Raw genomic sequence first — 17,180 nt, 5'->3', positions numbered from 1 at the left:
GTAATAATTAATGGAAATTAATTAATTTTAGAATATTTACACTTAGAAGTGTATCTATCGGAACGTTCATTTTCTAACAACAATTTAACTAAAGAACAGCTTAGAAGTATCATGGGTCAGAAACGGTTAAACTCCTTATCATTAATGAGCATTGAACACGAACTACTATTAAGTTTATATTATGAAAATATCATAGAAGAGTTTGCGAATTTAAAAGCTGGGAAGAAACCATTAAAAAGTAGGTACTTAATAATTGACAAATTTATATTAATACTATTTTATATGACAATTATTTTTGTTTTTGTTTAAGAATTACATTTATTTTTTAACCCAAAAACATATTAATTTATGTATTATTTTGACTGCATATTTTAAAATTATAATAAACAATAACAAACAATAATAAGTAACAGAGATTCAAACAAAAATGTATTTTTTATTAAAAAGTTTAATAATTAATCAATTATTAATTAATAATAATAATAATTGATGTGTTAAAAATGTAAATACCTATCATACTTAAGTATTGTAAGGCCTACGAAAAATGTTTGGCCCGAGGCTCCACAAAGCCTTAAGGTGGCTCTTGACAGCTCTAAATTATATTGTAGTACTTAATATTATAATAATAATATTATAATTCGTGGTCTGTATAGTGCATTAATGTGTTGTACTATCATTATACAATCAAAACTGATAGCCAATAGGTACGTGACAATACAACTAAACGACATAAAGCCATTATAAATAATTTGTATAATGATAATTTCACAATTTAGTATTAATTTAATATTTATTGTGGTATTAAAAATTGAAATGTTATAAAACTGCCTAAAAGTAGTTACGTCATAAAATAAAACTATAAATTTGTATAAATTATTAAAACAAATTCTATATCTTCTGTTTTAGCTAGGCCAATGGAGGAGGGTAATAAGTTATTACTAATAACTGTTCACAACACCTACGGTCATTCAAGTAGAAAGATAAATCAAAATCAATATTATACAAATAAATTAAAAATTATGGTTATAAATAGATCCTAAATGATGGGCCATCTCAGTTTAATATACGTTTTTGTATGTAATTATAATTCATCTATTTCAAATTTACTATACTAATTACAGTCAATCGTCCTAAATACTAATTAGGTAAATAGATTTATATCATACACCTATACTAAAATATGGTACTAAAATTTATTTTATTCTATAGTTGAAAATATAAAAAATGTTACAAAAATTATTTACTGTTAAATCCATTTATGGTTTTCTTTAATACTATAAAACAAAAACAAAAATAAGTTATTAAATATAAGTAATCTATAATTTAAAAAAAAATTCTTAGCCTTAAGTTATACTTTATTCTTTATTTTTACCATTCTTTTCAAGTTTCACTAGTTAAAGAATTAAATAAAAAGCGTTAGATATATAAAAATTATTTATTTGTTAATAATGGATTTTATATGGATTAAATTGTTGTGTTAATGATTATTTTAGTTTTTAATTTTTTTAACAAAAATATTTGTATACTACATTTTACATTTTAAATCCTTAGTAATTACTTAACGTGATAAAATGGTATGGTTATTATTTAAAAAAAAATATATTTTTTATAAAAATAAAAGCGTCTCAATATTTTCCTAATCATTGTGTAATAGTAATAAAATGATTATTACAAAAAAGAAACATTATTTTTTTCAATTTTACTTCTTTAAATTCCAAATATGAGGTAGTGATGTAGATATAATTATATACAGTACTGTGGTGAATATTGTTAATTTAATATATGGATATAAATTTCATTCAATGTACTGGTTAGGTAGTTTTTGAGCTTAAAACTGTTACATGCGTTATAGGTTAAACTTGTTTGCTTATATCTATAGATTTGTTACTGAGATCTATAGATATTTACAGTAAAAACACAGTCAGAATAATCTGATCTTTGATTATCAATAATTTGAACCTAATAACGTTCATTAATCAACTAAAATTATAGATAATTTATATTGATTTTCATACTTATATCCATTGTTTTTAAGCAATTTTTGTATGGATTATACTCTATTATAAATAAATACAAACGGTTTATTACATCATTACATAATACTGTTTGTTTATTATTCTATTAAAATGTATTAAATTTTATTTTGTAAACTCATTTATGATTTCTGTACCTTATAATAAATTTGGAAAAAGAATAATAATCCAGTGATTGGGTCAAACATATTTTTTTTCTAAATTAAGTCCTAAGTGATTAGTTCGTTAAAAATATCTAGTTGCTTAGTTCTTATTTTTCAATATTAGATTGTTTCTATTCAATCTCCTTAATTGATTTCGATGTGTATACAAATAAAGTATACAACATTTTGTATTGATTTAGTTAAATCAGCGTAAATATGATTTATTATTTTTTAAGTACTATTATCTTTTATTTATCCAGAGGTATGAATAACATTTTTTCCTTTATTAAATAAGTACAATAATCAAATACGATAATATGCGATATTTTTTATATGAGTAACTACCCCCCCCCCCTCCTAACACTAAATACACTAAGAAATTTATACATATTAATATATTATACATAAATAATATTAATAATCAAACACTAACAACGGATTAAATAAGAACTGTCAGATTCTATGTAATTGATGATTCTATCGATTAATTACAAAATACATTTTATTTATTTAACTATCTAAGACAGCAAATTGAGTTGTAAATTTGTAAAAAATAATCGCATACTAACCATCATATTGTTCAACTATTTGTGCTGTTAAAAATGTGATGTTCATAAAATTACAATTAATCAATATTTTATCAAATTATAATAAACTTTGTTAACACACATTTATAAAATTGAATTTTCATGATAAAATATTATGGCCATGGTCATTAGTTTTTTCTTTTTTGCCAACTGAGCATACTATTTGAACTAATATTTTATACAATTTTATAGGTTTAAAAAAGGTTATTCTTTACATTTGTATTTAGTTCATTTGATTCAAAATATTAAAGTTCTATTATAAATTATTAAATAAATTCTAATTTTTAATAAAATCATAAATTTTTTCTATTATAATTTAAAATCTAATATTCCTGGAAATAATAAAACCATGAAATATAAAGTTAATAAGTAGGTATGTATTCATGTTAATATACTCGGCATTAGTTAGATGTTAGATTTTTATTTTTAGTTAAAAATATTCAATATCAAATAGATCATCTTACTTGTACACTCTAAAAATATTAAAGTATAATTGTAAATAAATCAAATACTAGCTTACTTAGTAAAATAAAAATTTTTTTCATATTTTCATGAATACATTTAGTCATAGTTTCATGCGATTTATTTTATTTTATTTTTAGGTATAATAAAACATTTATTTAATAGCCATGGTGTTATTTTTTAGAATAAATATGATCTTATAACTATGTAATTATGACTTGGAATTGAATGTTTTATGTTATTGTTGATAATTTAATGTTTGAACCAAAGGCGGTTTTATGTTCAATTTATTTTTTAAAAAGTTGACCAATTATTTTTCAATAAATATAGTTTATAGGTACTAAATGTAATCATTATATTTATCATACATTAAGTAAGATGTTATTTTATATTGTTATGAGTTTACCTTGAACATCTATAAATATATAAACGTAATTATTTGATAAGTGTTATAGTCTTATAACTTTTGATTTATGATTTGTAAATTGTTACAAATGTGATGTAGGTACATTTTCATTAATAATAAAATAATCTTTTTTAATACATTTATAATTTGTCTATAGAGAATGTAGTCACTTTTAAGAAACTCACATTAGTAACTCACATAAGTTTCTTACAAATATTTAGATTAATTATAAATATGTATCACTTGGGTGTACTATTTTATTTAAAATATATTTGTATTAATCATACAATGTTTTGTAAATAATTATTATAATTTATAATTCATTTAACTATATGTACATGTTGTGTAATGTATTTTAGTACTATATAGAAATTAGTGTACTTACCAAAAGCACCTGCATATGTATAAACATCAGTATTTAATTATTATATGTATTAAATTAATTAATATACTATGATTGGAATATAGAATCAGTCCTTCATTAGTAATACATATAATATAATATATAATACGTATACATATAATCCTCAAAAGTGTTTTGTAAATTTGATATTTTTAGGAATGATAATTAAATATCAAATATTTTATGAATGTCAGTTGTTTTCTCCATTTAAGTAATTTTGATACCTTATGTATTAAGACAGTATTAACTAATTTTAAAAGTTATATTTTCTACTAAAAGTTTATAAAATAGCTTAAATATTTAAAAAGTGTATTTTGTTTAGAATGAATTTTCCAAAACTTTGAAAGTGGTAGTATAAATGTTACAAATTGCTTAAGTTTTAAAATATGCAAACAATTTCTGACTTGGAGAAAGTTTATAATGTATTAGGCAGAAGGATTATATTACCGATTCCTTTGAATATTGTTTAGTACATATTCTGCTTATCGTCATATTGGGAAAATTGTATTAAAAAAGTAATACTACGATAAAAATAAATACATTTGTGGTCTTACCTGTTATGCTATTCACTATATAAATATATTAAAACATTTTAACGATATGTATATATTTATTAAATGATATTACATAACGTCATGTTTACAAAATAATGGTTATTTTATGTATAGTTATTTATTTTATAATATAATGTATATAAAAATAATATATTAATAGTTTATTATAGGCTTTTATACTAAAAAAAAATTATTAAATGGAGAAATAGCAAATGTAATTAATATGCTATTACTTCTTAAAATGTATATAGTTTGTATTTCTTAAATAATTTATTATAATTTAAAATAAATATAATGCAATAATACCTAATTTAATGATGCAACCTGTAGGCTCTTCTTGTCCTATATAAATATTTGATTTATGGTTATAATGAATGTTATGATTTGGTTTAAAAGTGATAATTAAGATTAATATATATGTAAAAAAAAACCTAGTTGATGAACTAAAAATTGTTTATGAATATTATAAATCACAAACTCATAACACTTTATATTATTTATTAATATATAGTCTTTATTATATAATTATTTAATAAATAATATTATTTAATTAATAATTTTATGAATTTTATATTGACCTACAATTATTTGTATTGATAGAGTACAAAAGATTTAAAACAGCACAGATATTAATGAGTTATGGAAAAATTTTTCTAAGCTTTGAGTATCAAGGAAGATTACTTGACATTTATTTTTCTATACTTGATTTATCACCTTAAATTTAAAAATTATTCTATTAAAAAAATATAAATTAAAAAACTGTCATATTTCGATTTTTGAAGAAGTTATAATTATAATATAAATTATATATATATAAATAAAATGTGGGATAGTCGATATTCAGTAGGGATAATAAAAAATGCAAATCTGTTTTCAGATTTTTATAACTTCATTAGATTAATTGGTACGTTGTCAAAAATACGTCTAAATTTCTATGTTCCACGTTTGTTAGACGAAGTACAATTACAATCATGTTTGCTCATGATTGTTTTTTAAATTCCAAATTTAAAGAAATTAAAAAATACACCATGATTTTGCATTGCAATACAAAACTCTCTTGGTCTATAGATTATGATGACTTAAAATGTATTGTTTTACATAACTTATCATATAAATTGTATGAAAAATCTTTATTTGTCGCATATAAATTAATTAAAATTATTTAAACAAAAATCCAAGTTTGACTTATCAATGATATTTCTTTTAATTTTGATAAATTATAAATGTAATTTAAAAGAAGATTCATGACTTACTTCTTTTCTCTGAAAATATAATTACATTATTGGTATTAATAGTCGTCATACTTATGAAAGATAATTTTAAATTCAGAATGATGTAAAGGATTGGTTTTACAAATGTATAAAGGTATGTTTTTTATTTTAATTATACAATTTATTATTTTCATTGTATTTAGAATTTTTAACCTGTTATTTAAAAATGGATAATAGTGAAAGTGGTTTTTGACCAATAAAAAATTGAAAGTTTAATAATATATTGTTTATAAGATATGTTTTACAGCGGCCTGAACTATATTAAAAATTCATAACCAAAATGTATATAAGTATTATTATTTTTAATTTAATGTACAAATAAAAAAAATAACACAAATTTTAGTTTAACGTAGTTAAAGATATTAATTACAAGTATTAATTGTAGAAACTTAAAACACTTAAACATTATGTAAAAATAATTATTGTAATGCATATATATATATATTTAGATTAATGGTTAACTAGTTAATTATGCTCTTAACCTAGTCACACAATTCTATGAATTCTATGGTATATGTTAGTAAATAATAATATATTTGGAGTTTGGACATTTTAAACGTAAAAAATTTGAATTTTTATGTACGAATGTATATACTATATCTCACTTAGTAAATTACAGTATTCTAATGGAGTCCTAAATTCCTCTGTAAAAAATTTAATTTTAATAAGATGAGTTGCCTTTTATGTCTGATAAATTTTAAGAAAAAACATACAATATAAAAATAATAAAATGTCTATATTATATACTTTTAATAACCCTAAGAATAAGTACTAAGTTTAAAGTATAATGCATACTTCCACATTTTATTTGTATTAAATCATCGTAAAATTCGCTTATAAAATCTAAAAGAATAATTTTTGATAATTAGTTTTGATAAATATTGTTCATTGAAACTTTTATGTCACTATACAATATACATAAATATTTTATAAATTCAAGGTTACATGAAATACGTACACCTATTGTTTTTACAGCCGTTAACGGCATTAACTGAGGAATTATATTGATTAGTACGTGGTTGTAATGATGCATTACTTATACTCATTGCAATCACTCCAGCACACGATTCGTTATCCTTAATTTTATCATTATGTTACTTATTAAATTATAAATAGTTTACTTTTTTACTATATTGTATCGATTTTATAGGTTTTATATGGAAGAAAATTTAGTATGACCTAGTTCGCTGTTTCATATTTTATAAAGGGATTTATTTATTTATTCAGAAAAACTGATGGCGTAACTTAAAAATTTATAAAATGTAAAAATTGTAATAATTGTAAATTCTAAGTGTAAATGTAAAGCAACTATGTGTCTCTAATGAGCAACTTATTGTTATATTACTATCATTCGCAGTTCTCTTAACCGCCCATAATTATTGGTCATTGTAAAAATACGAACAGATTTCGATATTTTCAAAATCAAAATAAAGTCATATATTTAAAAATAAAATATTCATTCACATTTCTTTTTCATTATTTTCTAGGTTACATTAATTGCTTATGTACCAACAGCCGTTAACTAAGGAGTTGTGTTGACTAATGCATGGTTCACTATGGTTGTGATGATTCATTACTTATCAATTATCATTATTGCAATCACTTCAGCACTCGATTCGTTATCGTTAATTTTATCATTATGATTTATGTTACTTATTAAATTATAAATATTTTACATTTTACTCTTTTGTATCGATTTTATAGGTTTTATAAAAATATGTATGGGAGAAAACTTAGTATCATCTAGTTTGTTGTTTCATCAAGGGTTTTTTTTTAAACTAGACAAATACTTGATAAAAAAAAAAATTAAAATACTTACCCGGATCGGCTTGGACGGAACTAGTAGATGTATCTTATAGGAAAATATAGAAATACATTGAAAATGTATTAATTAGTATACATTGGATTATTATAGATTTAAGTACTTATAGGGATAAGTAATCCTCATTGACATTACTTCAATACTCGATTCATTATCGTTAATTTTATCAATATGTTATTTATTAGTTATTAAAATATAAATATTTTAAATTTTTACTCTTTAGTATCGACTTTATACTGTTTATTGGTTTAAAAAAAATATGTATTGAGTATGATCTAGTTCAATGATTCAAGAAGAAGTTTTTGAACTAGATAAATACATGATGAAAAACGAGTATAATTACCTTCAGTGGAAGTATTATTTTTTTCTTTTGCATATGTCATATAATTATCACGATTCTCTGGAAAAGTAATTTTTCTTATGACTACAACTAATACACCAACCCGCCGTTAATAGGTACGTATTACAATATACAGATATATAGAACACATAATATAAATTATTTAATGTATCCAACATCCATTTATTTGAAATTTACAAATAAAGGCCATGAGAAAATGTGATAAAAATAAGTATGCAATTACCAGTGGAAGCACTGACGCAAAATCACTGAGAAATTACTTTTTAAAGTATAGATTTATATATATTATTATACAATATACTTTAACTGTCAAATTATTTTCAGTTTTATTTAGAAAATGTACATTCAATCATTTAATATTAAAACCACTTTGAAAAAATGGCTTTTAAGATATATTTAAATATAGAATACTTATCAGTTATCAGTGTTATCACACTACACATATTCCTTACCAAATGACATTGCAAAAACGTAATTTCTAAATCCAAACGTTTCTATACATAATAATTAATTATATTAAACATTTATTATTTGCTTATGTTGAACACTATTATTTCTATAATGATTACATTTAATACTAATTAGTAATCGGAGACAATCATTATAAACTAATTTTTCCTTACTTACAGGGTTGCATACAAATATAATTAAAAATATATTTACCATCAAACCCAATACGTGCAAGTTCAGCTATTAGAAATGTTGCAATATTAAAATTATTTAATTGACAGACATAAATTTAATTAAAAAATGAACTAAATTAATGTGCGTAATGTATTATATTTTGACCGTATAAAGATATTATATTATTATTATATACATTTTTCAGTCACTGCGAAGATACAGTGTGCAGTCTATATTGTTGTGCAACAATACTAAAATCAGTGCAATTTGCAATATTCCCCATGGCCTATGTAATGCAGTTATTCTATGGTTAAATTTATATTTTTATAAAAATAAAGTGTATTATTTAATAATAATATGAAATCCCTTACTTAAGCACACTAAAAAAAAAAAATGTTTATTAATCAAATATATATTATGACAATGTCATAATAATTGTCAGGGAATAATAATGTTGATGATTAAATATGATAATAAATTAAGAAGTTTATTGTAAAGTTATTTAAAAGAGAGCCCTTTATTTTTATTTGAGATAATCTCTGAAACCAATACACTCGATTTATATGAAGTATTTCGTCAATTTTTTGAAAAGAACATCGATCAGTTTGTCCTTTATTCACTGTGTTAAATATGTCGGACTTTCCACAAAATATAAAGTATAATATGATTTAATGAGTGAACTCAGTGGTTCACGTTTATTTGTATGCATTTGATTAATTTATTTTTCATACCATTAAATATCATTATGAAACAATTATGTTTCTTGTTGTAGGTATATTTTATATACAATACGTTTACACTTACTACTATGTATTAAAAAACAAAAATTAATGATAATAATTGAATTTTGTATATAATTATTTGATGGTTAACATATTTGTATCCATAATTATCTGGCTGGATAAGATGCCTGACGGATTTGAAAATAATTACTCGTAAAATTCTAATATTCTAATATTTTTATCATTGGTTTTTGAATTTGTTTAATGATGACAATAGGTATTATAGGTATATCCATAGCTAATTAAATAACAACATATTATGACTAAATCAATTTGTAAAATTCATATTTCGTATTTATTTATTATACTAAATTATAAAAATTACATTTATTATATGTCAACTATTCATATTTTATATAAATTAATGTATAATATGTTCAATAAATAATTAAAATAAAATAGAATATTATAACATTCAGATAAAATATAATTCCTCAAATTTATGTAAATGTGAAACAAATTGGGTAGTAATTATTGTGTAATAAAACGTAATTTTCACGAAATGAAACGATTGGTATCATTAAACGTGTGCGATTAATGTTGGAATAGGATATAGTGAAATTTAAGGTTACTTTTATGTACAGAATATTCCAGAATTTACATAAATTATAAAAACTAAGTTAAAAAATATTGTGAGTTACTATAAGTAATATAAGCAAACAATTTAGTTCTATATACTTTATTTATATATATTTTTTTAAATTTAATCACTCAATCTGTTTATAAATATTTCAAACAATAATGAATACCATCGATTCTAAATTAATATAATTTTGGTTTTAATTTAGATATAAAACGATTGTTATTACCTTTACCGAAGACATTATTGCAGCTTATAAAAAATATTACAATTGCTGTTATTAAAATTTTATAAGAAATCATTGTTAATATTCTGATAACTAAAACAAAACTAGTAGTAAATTTGTACAACAGACTATGATTGTTTTAATAATCGGTTATACATAGAACTCTTGTTTGTTTATTATCAACTAATCAAACAGTTAGTGTATATGTACAACTACATAAATACCTAAAGGTGCTGGCAAGTTGAGTCAGTTAGTCTAAAAATAAAGATGACATTCGTGGGTTAATGCTTGAATCGATTAATTTATTGATAAGGACGCAAAATTTACTATAGTGAATTTGTAAATCATAAATTTTTCTGATGCAAAATATACATAATATTTGTACATTTGTATCGACTATGAAAGAAAATATACTCTCTACAACATTTACCAATACAACATGTATACAATCTACAGCCTCTATACATGTTGACTCTATTCAAATTATTATATATTATTATAATAACACACGACTATTAATTCGACTATTATGGTGGAAATTCGAAGCGGACGAGCTCCTCAGCCACGGAAAACTTATCTTTAAGGAATATGAAATTTTACTCGGATAACTAATACTATTGTTATAAAGTTTTCCCAACCACATTACAGTATACCTAAGTAGACTTATGTTTAACATTTGTGTACAGCTGTTATTATGTTATCGTCTATAATGTTTTTTTGTATTATGTGAAATGAACTAAATATTCTACAACAGAAATTAAATATTATTAGATACGAGACTTAGAAACGAAAACAAGAAGTGTCATAAAAATGATCAAAATTCAATAATACAAACATCTCATAATTATATGCTGAAAACCTTTTATTAAAAACCATTTTAAGTGCATTTTATAGTATAACTTTTGGCGTTTTTGCATTTAAAGTACAATTATAATATGGATAGTATTCGTTGTTTTTTAAATCGTTTTTTTTTTTTATTCAAGTTAGAATTATTATAGTTCAAACAAGTAATGTTAGCATAAATATATATATATATAGATCCATTCGTTCATTTCAACCATAGATAAAACATTGCTTGTGTAAACTATAATTCTAAATAAGAAAAAAACGTTAAAAAAAACCATTGAATATTATCCACGTAGATAGAACTAAACCTTAATTTACAGGCCCCAGTTTTTGTTACAAAAATCTTCAATTTCAAACCATAAAACAAGAAAAAAGGTCATCCCTAGGATGTAAGGCCCACCTAGATTTGACATAATGTTATATTACAATTAAATTCAAATTCATCGGCGTTGTGTCTATATGAATTTGGATTTAAAATAAACAGGAATAGATTTTTGACGGATCTATAATAGAGGATATATTTTAGATTAAAACATGTATATGTAACTTAAAAAATTTGAATTTTCGTTAGATATAACACAATTTATTTTTGAACTGTTCTAGTTCTTTAAACACTTCTCGAGTTTTAAAGAATTTATGTTCAAAATTTGTTGCTAATTGTTTCAATAATTTTCAATTCTAGGACCCCATATAAATATATAAGACAATATAGAGTTATATGTAGTCAATATGAGCTTTGACAATTTCTAAATAAACTTATGTCTTATCTTATATGTTAGACTATAATAATTAGGCCAGGTTGTACAAAAAGTTGATTAATTTAATGGTTTACTAAAAAAAAAAAAAAAATAACGATGTATCTATCAATGGTAATTAAATTATGTTTAAGGAAACATTTACTCACTTTTGATTCATTAAATATTTAGTGATTGGTTATGTGACTCGGTATTAGTATTATAGTTATATATTTATTACATAATTGAAAACAAAAATAAATCATTGTTTTAATAATTAAATGCTATAAATCAATAAACTATTACATAAACATGTGTATTATTATTTTTGATGTACGTAGCACGACGTATAAACTAAATAAATGTCAATATTTAGTTTATAATATACCATATAAATCAATCATTTCGTATAATGTTATATGTGGTGCACCACAGTAGCGGACGTTGTGCCGTGGTGTCAACGATATATTATAATGGGATCACTAGAGAGCGCGACGAATACCTTTTCGTTGCTAAAATATTAATTGTACAATATTCACAAAGATCCAGTTCATTTCATGATTGTAATTCTAAGACTATTAATAAATTGATTAAATATATTAATTTTAAATGAAAAATTGTTTTGGTAATGTGATAATATTTTTCAATTATAAAAAACTAATTTTTTTAAGTGTCGTGTACAAATTTAAGTAATCTGAACCTTAACCATATAGAATCGGTTTTTGTCGGTATGTAACACGGCGTAGTGTAAAGGCAAAACAGGTGCATAACTGCGTTGAAGAACAGCGTTTAATTACCTATCGTTGATATAGGTATTGAATTAGTAACTGCAATATTTATCAGGGAGCTATTCATATTATTATCATGTTTTTACTTTTATTCGTTTCAGCAAAAGACGTATTATACTAGTTAAAGCTTAACAATATATAAAACTCAGGTTTAAGTTTCAAAAGGTATTTATTTTAAATCACTCTAATACAATAAGCATAGAATTTAGAAATATCTATTCTTACTTTCAAGATAATTTTTAAAATTTGTAATTAAATTGTAATATCTTATTTATTTAGTATAAGCGTGTTATGTTCTGAAGAACCACATTCTGTATAAACATTTGAGATGGTGTACATAATGTTGTAAATTATGAATATGGCAAATAAATTTAGGTACCTTAAAGTACTTATCAAAAACGAAGGGGAGTTTTCAAAATCATCTGTGTCATAATTATTTAATTATATTATATAATACTTAGGGACCTGATATTAATGCTTTAAATATTTATAAAAAGGCATTTATACCATATAAAACACAAAAAATGCACTAAAAAATTTACAGGACACTCACAAATAAAATTAAAAATTTACACTTCGTTGATACTGAATTAATAAAATCATAAACGCAACTAAAACTGATGCTAATAGAACTTGGTATCGGATCATGACGTATAATAATAAAGATAAATACAGAAGTATTAGATTTGAAATTTATGATACCCATTAGGAGAATATTTTTTTTATCATTATCACTACCGTCTGGTATAGGCTGCAATAGAGTTTTATAATCTCAATAGTTATATCTTCCTACTTTCATATTGTTATGAAATATATTTACAGATTACGCATTCAAATAGTTCTGACACCATTTTAGACAAATATGAATAAATCACTTTATTCAACTATTTAATCTACCAATACTGGTAATATTATATTAATGAACAATACAACTTAAATTATCCTTAAATATAAATGCTGATCCATAATAATTGCAACGGATTTTGGTGTAGATACATACAATATTGTTATAATAAATGTATATATGTAATATTATTAAGTTAAAATTTAATTCATAACTGTGGTCTACTCATTGTTAAAGTTCCTCGTATTTTATTATTTCAATTGATGTATTTCTTTCAACAAATTTTACTTAAATACTTATAGGTACGTTTATTTTATAAGGAAAAATAAGAATAATAATAAAAAAAATAATTTTTATAACATTTATTTATTATAAATTTTTTTTCTGTTTTTTCCATTCATGATAATTATTATTTAATCTTAACATTTAATATATATAATATGATAATAATCGTAATGGTATAATAGTATTTTTGATTATGATAAAAATAAAATAATAAATAATTTAAAAGTTACGATTTTTTCTTAGAACATACTTACAATTTAAGTACTTATATTAGTTTCCAGTCGGTTAACAAAAGTAGATTCTTCTGTTTTATAAATTACATATTTTTAAAACATATATGAGCTGAAAGGTAAATACTAATTACTTAAAGTCTTAAAATAAAATTACAATAAAACTGACGTATTCATTTATTATGTTACGCACGACTTTACCATGTTATTAATTGAATTCAGTACCTACCTATTACTGTATTAGATTAATTGTTTGGCTAATATTAGGTGTCATATTTTTTATAGCACCATTTGCCTGCACCCATTGAATACGTTAAGTCGGCTATAAAACAAAAATTTAAACCAAGATTATATTTAATTTTAATTTCTCTATACGTTGAGTTAATACATCGAATAATGTATAAATATGTAGACTTTTTTGTACGAATTAATAAAATAAAACTCTTTAAAAGCGTAAAATATTCAAAGGGAATACTTTTCAAAATAGTCAAAAATAAAAAATATATCAATTACGGAAATATTGCAATCGTTATTTTTGATAAAACGAATGTGGATGTAGGACAATTTGTTCTTTATATCACAATTAGGTAAATTGTTTATTCAAATAGTTTCTCTATCAATGACTATTTATCAGCATTAAGATCAAGCCAATGCATTTGAGACAGCAGTCAAAAAATATTTAAAATTTTTTTAATGATGACCTAATTCGTGCCTGTATGAATAATTCTCGTCTTTATTGAATATTAGTGAAAAATTTTAAATGATTGCTGTTTTGCAAGCCAAAACTTTTTTTTTTTTAGCTTGTCCTATGTTCTGAAAAAGTGGTGAAATGAAGTATTTGTGTCCTCTACTCAACATCGTTTTTATTTTCTTGATTTTCGCAATTAATATTTTAATAACGAAGCCTGTGTCTGTTTAGTAATTGTTGCTTCATAGTTTTGGACTAATGTAGCCTTCAATCCAAAAAATTTTTCTCTGTATGAAATTTATTATTTTCTTTATTACTTCGTTTTCATAAGTGATTACGTACTATTCCTCATTTGGTTAACTATGGATTCTTGTTGAATGTAGTATAGTTTAGCAAACTCTAAAAAAAAGATTTACAATTTTAAGTATTTTCTTTGATGACTAAAATTAATCTAATATAATTCATCATGTCGTAGTTAATGATAGTTATAGTTATAAGTGATAGTGATAGTTATAATTTATAAATACATAATAAGTTAATGGGACATATCTTCAACTTCAAGGTTGACATTGATAACGAATGGGATTTCATTGGTACTTAAGGAAATAGGTGGTAAAAAAAGTAAAAGTCTAGAATTTTTATTGATAATACAACTAGTTGGTCATATATTATATTTACATATAATAAAACTATAAATTTGTATAAATTATTAAAACATATTCTATATATTCTGTTTTAGGCCAAGTGAGGAGGGTAATAACTGTTCACAACGCCTACCGTCATACAAGTAGAAAGATAAATCAAAAAAAATTTTATACAAATAAACTAAAAAATATTGTTTTAAATATATCCTAAATGAAAGACCAATTCAGTTGAAAATAAGTTTTTGTATGCAATTATAATTCATCTATTTCAAATTTACCATACTAATTACAGTCAATCGTTCTAAATACTAATTACGTAAATGAAATCATATCGTACACTTTTTTTGAAACATTTCAAATTTATTAATATGTTTCAGAATTTTTTTATCAATGATTATTACTATCTGTAGTGGGGAACGTTCATTTTCTAACTAAAATTTAATTAAAAAAGTTTAAAAATATTTAAAAAATATAATTTTTTAATAAAAAACGTTATTTTTTTAACAACTTGAAACTATTTAAAAAAATATTTTCATAAACATGATTACTTTTTGAAATAATGAGTGTTTTATGATAAAAGAATCACCCCCTATCATCATCATTTCGTAGTTTATGATATTTTGTATTCTTTTATAATTTATAAACACATAATAAATTAATGGGACATATTTATAAATTTTTGTAAACATTTTTTTGTTTCAAGTTAAAAAAATAGACACTATTGTCATAAATTTTTATAAAAAAATTAAAATACACATTTTCACAAAAGTTTATAAAAAATTAAAATATTGGGCGGACTTATTAATTGAATCAATTATTTTTGATACTAATTTTAAGTGATGAATATATACTGATTTGTCCATGAGTATGTTTATTTAATTATTATTATTTTTTTTATGTATATGTGGAGGTATTATAAATGCTTCAATCATTAACTTAAAGGTTGACATTGATAACGAATTGAATTTTATTGGTACTTTAATAGGTGTAAATAGGTGGTCAAAAAAGTAAAAGTCAGGTATTTTTATTAATAATTAATAGTTATATATTTATTATTAATAACATATTATATTAATGTTATGAAATTTGGAGTCAAATATACCACTATAATTTGTGAATTTATTTACCGAATAGATTCATCATATAATTATGTGTTATTCAAATTAATCAACTCATTTTGAAATATTATCGAGTACAGTATAATTCAATATATGGGTGAGAAATAAAGAAATAATTTTTGTCAATAACTGGTTTAGCGTAAAAGTTTCAGTTTTTTCTTATAATATTAAGAACTGCGCATTTTCACTATTTCCCAAAAAAATTGATATAATTTGTAATCACTTATCAGAAGCCAATATACTATCATATCGTCCATATCACAAACTAAACATTTTTACTGCCTTAAAATATGATGACAGACATATACATTAAACACATTCTTCGACCTGCCTAGAATCTTAAATATAATATGAGATAAACTTAGTGAGAATGACATTTTTTTGAAACATTTCAAATTTATTAATATGTTTCAGGATTTTTTTATCAATGATGATTACTATCTGTAGTAGGGAACGTTCATTTTCTAACTAAAATTTAATTAAAGAAGAGCTTAGAAGTACCATCGAACTATTAACGTATTGAAACAGTTAAAGTCCTTTAAGTCCTTATCATTAAAGACTAATGAGCATTGAAAATTAACTATTATTAAATTTAAATTATGAAAATTTCATAGTAGACTTTGTGAATTAAAAATCCGGGTAGAAACCATTAAAATGTAGGTATTTAATAATTAACAAATGTATATCTATACTATTTTCTATGACAATTATTTTTGTTTTTGTTTCAGAATTACGTTTACTTTTTAATC

This window comes from Rhopalosiphum padi, chromosome 4, assembly GCF_020882245.1.
Source record: "Rhopalosiphum padi isolate XX-2018 chromosome 4, ASM2088224v1, whole genome shotgun sequence".
Taxonomy (NCBI): domain Eukaryota; kingdom Metazoa; phylum Arthropoda; class Insecta; order Hemiptera; family Aphididae; genus Rhopalosiphum; species Rhopalosiphum padi.
The sequence above is the reverse complement of the archived record's forward strand: the minus strand, read 5'-3'. Positions refer to the sequence as shown.